Below are 6,837 nucleotides of genomic sequence, written 5' to 3' on the forward strand. Positions count from 1 at the left end.
TTTCTCTCAACTTTCCAAATGTCTTTTCTTGTTCATTTTCTCTTTTATTCCTTATTTTAATTTCTTATTCTTAATTAAGATATCCAAAACTCAAACTTGAAATGAACTCACATATTTATATTCTTTTAATTAGTATTATTGTCATGATGTGATGAGGGTGGGGATAAAAGAAATGATTATTTTTATTCTTTTATTTTTAATTTTGGGTACACACAAAAAAATATAATATTTGTACATATTTGCTTGATTAAGTCATCTTTTATTGAACTAATTATTTTTATATGAATGCATCCTTTTTTTCTCTCTCGTTTTTCATAAATATATTAAAATTACGGACAAGATCCAAATAGAAAAAAAATGGAAGAGATAGGAAGTGAAGTGCCGGGGAGGGAGTAGTTTAGAGAGTAGATGTCTAACCTTTTTATAATTTTAAATTTACTATGAAATTCAAAATCAAGTAAATTATGTGAGCTTATATATTAAGTCGTAATTTCAAAATTATTTTAACGGAAAATGTCCTAAAATGTCCTTAAACTACGAGATTCGGTACAATATTACTCTCCATCCACCTAATAAGTGTGATCCGACCCGTTAGACATAAGGGTATTTTTGAGCCGAAAGGTGGACGTCGGAGATATTTTAGGGCCGATAGGTGGATGGAGGGTAATTTTGTATTAATTTAAATACTTGAGGGGCATTTTAGATCCTTTTCCGATGAAATAATAACTAGTTAATAGAATTCATGAAGAAACAATAACTAAATATTTACCTTGCTATCTAGTATAATTTTTCAATAAAATAATATCATTTGACATCTCTTTATGTACATGTGACTCCACCAATACTTATAAACGCCTTCAACTTTTTTCTCCTATACCGATTTAAAATTCATATAAGGTAACTTCTAGTTGTAAGAATTGAGCTATACATGTCTCTTGATTTCATATGGTTTTGTCTTTTTATGTCAATAATATCATAACTTTCCTACTAGCTAGATCCTAATAATAATAGCTAGATCCTAATAATAATATTTGATCAAACCTACAAGATAATATAATGTTTTTCTTCCCTGCCCCATGCCCCCACATGACATCCTGATCCTAGAACCAAATGCCCCAATTCCCCTCTCCTATTGGCCTATCAAATTTATGACAACAATACCCTCCTTCCACATATAATCTCTAGAATTTCCCTTTTTGGTACTGAAGAAATTAGTTAAACCATAATCTCTAGAATTTTATGTTTACTATATGACCAGAATAGAATGCATGAATAATCTATTGGAAACATTAGCAAGGGTATTTTCGTCTTCAAATAAAAGATAGTTGATTTTTTATTTGTTTTTATATTTTTTTATTCTTTCTTCGACAAGCAGTAAAGCCACTTTTAATATTATTCGCGGTTAGATTTTGTGAGTTTTGTCCCCTTCTTTTAATCAAACACTTAATTTTCTTTAAGCAATCACTAATTTTGTCAATTTATAGATTTCTTTGTTTGATTGGTGTACTTTTGTCTCCCAACTTTTTCTTTTTTCTATCTTAGACAAGATAGGTGTTATGCAAAATTCTTGATAAATTTCTTCTTTTTTTTGGCGGTATAGGCCATAAGATTGTGTGGTGGTGGTGGTCACACAACATAAGAGAACAAATTAAAAATAAATGGCTCCTAGGAGTGTCAATTTTATGATCATTTGCCTATTTATTGGGACAATCATATCCTATCATGCAAAAGGAGGATATTATATATATACAAGGACATATGAATAAAATGGCCACCATATAAATTGCATATGCACTTCACGTGGCATAGACGTGATTAGGTTGGGGCATTATATTTTGCTTTTGTGTGTTGGCCTATATCAATTTTAGGCTAACGTATACGTCCTACACATAATCTGCTTTTTTTGTCACATAAATAATACAATAGAGAATATTTTTGTAGCAACTCCAATCAAGAAATGATAACAACATAAACCTTTTTGTTCAAGTATTCATATTATATATACTGGTATATCATGCGGATTATGTCTTTTTAAATTTAATTATTTATCTAATTATTTTAAGCTTGAAATGTTTAAGAGACGAATTAAAAATAGTCTTATAAAATCAATTTTAAAATATGATTGATTCAAATTGAAGTGAATTAGATAAATTAAGAAGTAGAAAGTAATTGTAAATTTAATTATCTACCCGTAACTTTAGGATTGAGCAGCCCCTACTGATATTTATATTTAGTTATATATAAAATGGAAGATAAAATAAGTAATATATAAATAATTACATTATTAATATTCGTATGACAGCGGTCGAACGCTGCCCTTTATGTTCCAGTTTAATTTTGTGACTTGAACATATTGGCCAAAATTCTATGTATATAATAACCTTAACTTAGGTTCAAGTTACTGTTAAGTAGATGAATATAATATAATACTTCCTCCGCTTTATCTTATCTTATTTTTATATTAAAAATATATATTTTATTTTATTTATCAATTTTAACTAATCAAGAAATATTTATTATTCCTTTTTCTCTTAATACCATTTGTATTAAATAGTAACTACATAAAAGTAGTAGTATTAGTTCAATTCAAGATCTAAAACAACATTAATAAGGTTAATTTAAAATATATCTCTAATTAAAATTTTATTTAGAAATTATGTCAGATTAACGAGAGCCAAATAATATGAAATGAAGAAACATATATTTAACTCTAACTTTTTTGGGTGTAGTTATTATTACTCTCTCCATCCAACAATACAATTTTAAGATATCCAATAATACTTGTCCACTTTATGGAATTAATGAATAATTTTATATTTAGTTTCTAATTTATTTTTATTATTAATTATAATCATTTTCCGATTATATTTTTCAAAATATTGTATTAAATATATCCAAATGGTGATACAGTAAAATTATCTTTTTATTTATAATTTTTTAATATGTAAAATTAATAATGGACAAATATTATTAGACAGAAAAAATAATATAAAAAAAGATTTTATAATTGTGGTGTTACATCATCCTGCAGGGAAAATGCTGTCGGTAAACCCCAAGTTGTGTGGATTGGGGACCAGAATTTATTTACTATAAAAATTGAAAAATCATACCTTCTTTTTTCCCATCATCAATGTCTTTTCAACTGTTAATATTTTAATTGAGAATTACACTTTAAGAAATATCTCTTAAACCAGATTTAACTGTTTTCTCCTCAAGGAACAAAATTTTAAAAATTATATGTAGTCTCCATAAGTATTACCATACAGTAGTTTAGGTGATATAATAACATAAAAAGTTGTATATTATTAGTTTATAGAACTAATTAAGTATTATTTTACTCGATTTTTAAAAATTTTAATACATAAATGATTTTTCTTAAATTATTCAGAATAATTGGATATACGTTTTAACTTTGTCAACGATCAGATAGTGTGCGTCTCTTTAATCCTTTACACCAACATGGCTAAATATCTGTCCATTCGACATGTCCACCATTCAAATATTTCCTTCATCTAATTATTATTTTGTTGATTAATACTTATTACTGGCTGAAAGAAACTAATATTTGTCCATTATAAATTAAAGAAACCTCAGCTCGTGGGTCTCTTACTTTAACTTCTACACTAATTTATTACTCCCTCTGTCTCTAATTACTTGTCCACTTTTCCTAGTTGTCCCTAATTATTTGTCCATTTTGACAAATCAAGAAAGGACAATTTTTTTTAATCTATTATACCCTCAATTAAATGACTAATTACTTTGAAAAATGTAGAACTTTTCATCCACTTCACAATTAATAGGGATAAAATAGTAAATTTACTATGTCATTAATTATTTTCTTAATACATGTGTCAATTCAAAAGTCGATAAGTAATTAGGGACATAGGGAATAGCTAATAGATCACCTTAAAAAAAATCAATTGGGTGCTTTTATATTTCTTTCAATTGTTTTGACAATGACAAATAATACAGGCTTCCAATTGAAATTATTATACGATTTTTTTTTAGAGAAAAATTGTGTAATTACACAACTTTAGATAACATAATCTCTAAAAATCTCTATTATTTTCATTAATTATAAGAATCCCCTTTTTTCTCCTCTCTCTCCTAACATCTGGAGATATCACTCCACCTCTATCAAATATATTATAATTTTGTTAGTGTACATTGTATCCTGGTACAAATATTATTGTTGATACTAACCTCAATTATTTCAAACCTAAATCAGTATGTATCTGATATATAACTTATGTATCTGATACATAACTTATGCATCATTTGCTATGTATTGGACAAAGGACTAATATTTCCACGACTTTTGAAAAATCCGAGATTATTGTAATTTGATTTTTTTTCGAGATAGAATTTAATTAGTGCCCAAAGTAAACTCGAATCATACAGTTCAAATCTTATCAATATAACTTGTAATAGAATGATTGGAATCTCTCCGCCCTTAATTAAAGCTCTCAAATTTGAGTCTTGAATATGACAAAAATCATTTTGAGAACGTCACCCCAATAAAATATTACAATGTACAAAATTTAAAATCAATCGAGCCTTAACATAAATATTAAACGGTCTCTCTCGCTCAATCAAATGGGCATACCGAACAAGTACGGAAAATTAAGTCCGCTCCACTTTATATGATTATATATATCTATTCGTGAGCAAATAAAGATTCTTATCACCATTCCGTAGTGGCCACAAAATTACAATCATTAACTTATCTTTTCGATCTTTGGAAAAAAGAAGATATATATGTTAGATCTAATGGGTCCATATATAACGTTGTAACCTAGCTAATTTTGCTAAGTAATAATTAATAAATAGATTACGTAATTACTACTATTTTAAGAGTTTCACTTAAGTAATAGAAACATATGATGTTTGTCCATATTTTTTGTGAAATTATAGAGGTAATAATTAATGGGCAAAACATCATTACTAACAATGTTTACACTGTTAAATCCAACTAATTAACAGTAATTTAATTAAGAAAGTGCAGTTGATTAATGATTATAATTTCCATAATTGGTGAAGTCGATAATGACATATCCAATGTTTTTTTTCCCCTTCTTTTTAAAATGGATATTGACAAATTGCATGAAACGTCAAAGTCAATTATAGAAAATAGACCGTCCAATATAAGTGTATTAAAATAATGTGAAAAAGGACAAATATTCTCCGAATTATTGTAAATGGTATGCAAATACCCTCTGTCATACTTTTGGGACATTAATGCCCCTGCCGTCCAAACACTAGAGCATATATCCATTTATACTAATGGACATACACGTATCATAATCTTATTCACCGATCCGACATTTATCGACAGATAAAATTACGCCATGTGTCCCTATTTATTCTTCCGTTAGAGTGAAGGGCATATATGCTCTAGTTTTTAGACGGCAGGGACACCAATGTCTCAAAAGTATGACAGAGGGTATCTACATACCATTTATGATAGTTCAGAGGTATATTTGTCCTTTTTCCCTAAAATAATTTATAAGGAAACACAATATTTTATCTTGTTGATTTTATTCCAATTTCAATGAGTGGTCAATTTTTGGTTTCCTTTTATAGGAACTAATTATATATGATTAAGAAATGGCATTATTTGGGCCGTCATTGTCCTTCCAAGTTGTAGTTATAACGCGGTTTGAAATTAACTTTTTGATATGCTTAAAATTATTAAATTCCTTTAAGTTATAATTTTACTAAATTGGCAAACGAGGTTAACAAATTTCTTTAAAATATTGATTTGAGTTTCTAAGTGTTATATAATGAAAATTGTTTTGAATCATCTTGTGATACTTTTTGCGTCTCAATTTACATAACAATGAGTCTCATATAAAGTCATATTTTCATAACTAAAAATATTTAATTCTAAAATTTTCCTTATAATTAAATGAATTATAATTATATAATCACTTAAATCACATATTTTGAAAAAAAATTCTTAATAGTTTGTTCATTGTTGTTAATTTTTGCGTTTACCAATCCTTATACACATATTTTGAAAATTTTACTATTTTAATAAAATATAATTATGAAATTAAATTTGCACTCTTTTACTACTTCTTAATTTGTCTAATTTACTTCAATTTGAACTTAACATTTTTTTAATATTGACTATGTAAGACTATCTCCAATTCTTTGAGGTGTATTCTAATTAGACATTTTGAAGTTCAAATTAATTCTATTATTATGTAATAATTAAAAGACATTGTTAACTTTGAATGTCTTCATAACATCACTACAATATTTATTGATTCATACATATTTTTGTAATTATTAGTAATACAAGATATTATACAAATTAAAAAATGATATTCTAAACATTTGTAATGTTATATAAAGTATGATGATTTTATATATGTGTTTTACAAAATATACAAAAAAAAATGTTATATTATCAATTAAAAAATTAATTATTAAATTATCATTAATTACTGTATTTTAAGAAGTTAAAAATATATAATATATTTAAAAATTATTAAATAAACGCAATGCCTGAATCTTCTAGAGCCACCCCTTTTTAAGCATATATACAAAATAATGACATAATCGCACACGTATTCTCAATAAAAATCTTAGACGGCAAAAATATTATTGCTGAGCAATATATATGCACAATTAGGGGTGTATAAAATCGAATTGAAAACTGAATCAAATCGCAAATCGAGTTAAACCGAGAAAAAAATCTGACTAGTGGTTGATTTGCCTTGGTTTGGTATTGAAAAAAAACCCGATTATATTTGGGTTGGTTTGGTTTAAAAAAAAAAAATCAAACCGACATTGTATATATAATTTTAAAATTTTTATTTTATACATAAA

Source organism: Solanum stenotomum, chromosome 3 (assembly GCF_019186545.1).
Source record: "Solanum stenotomum isolate F172 chromosome 3, ASM1918654v1, whole genome shotgun sequence".
Classification (NCBI taxonomy): Eukaryota; Viridiplantae; Streptophyta; class Magnoliopsida; order Solanales; family Solanaceae; genus Solanum; species Solanum stenotomum.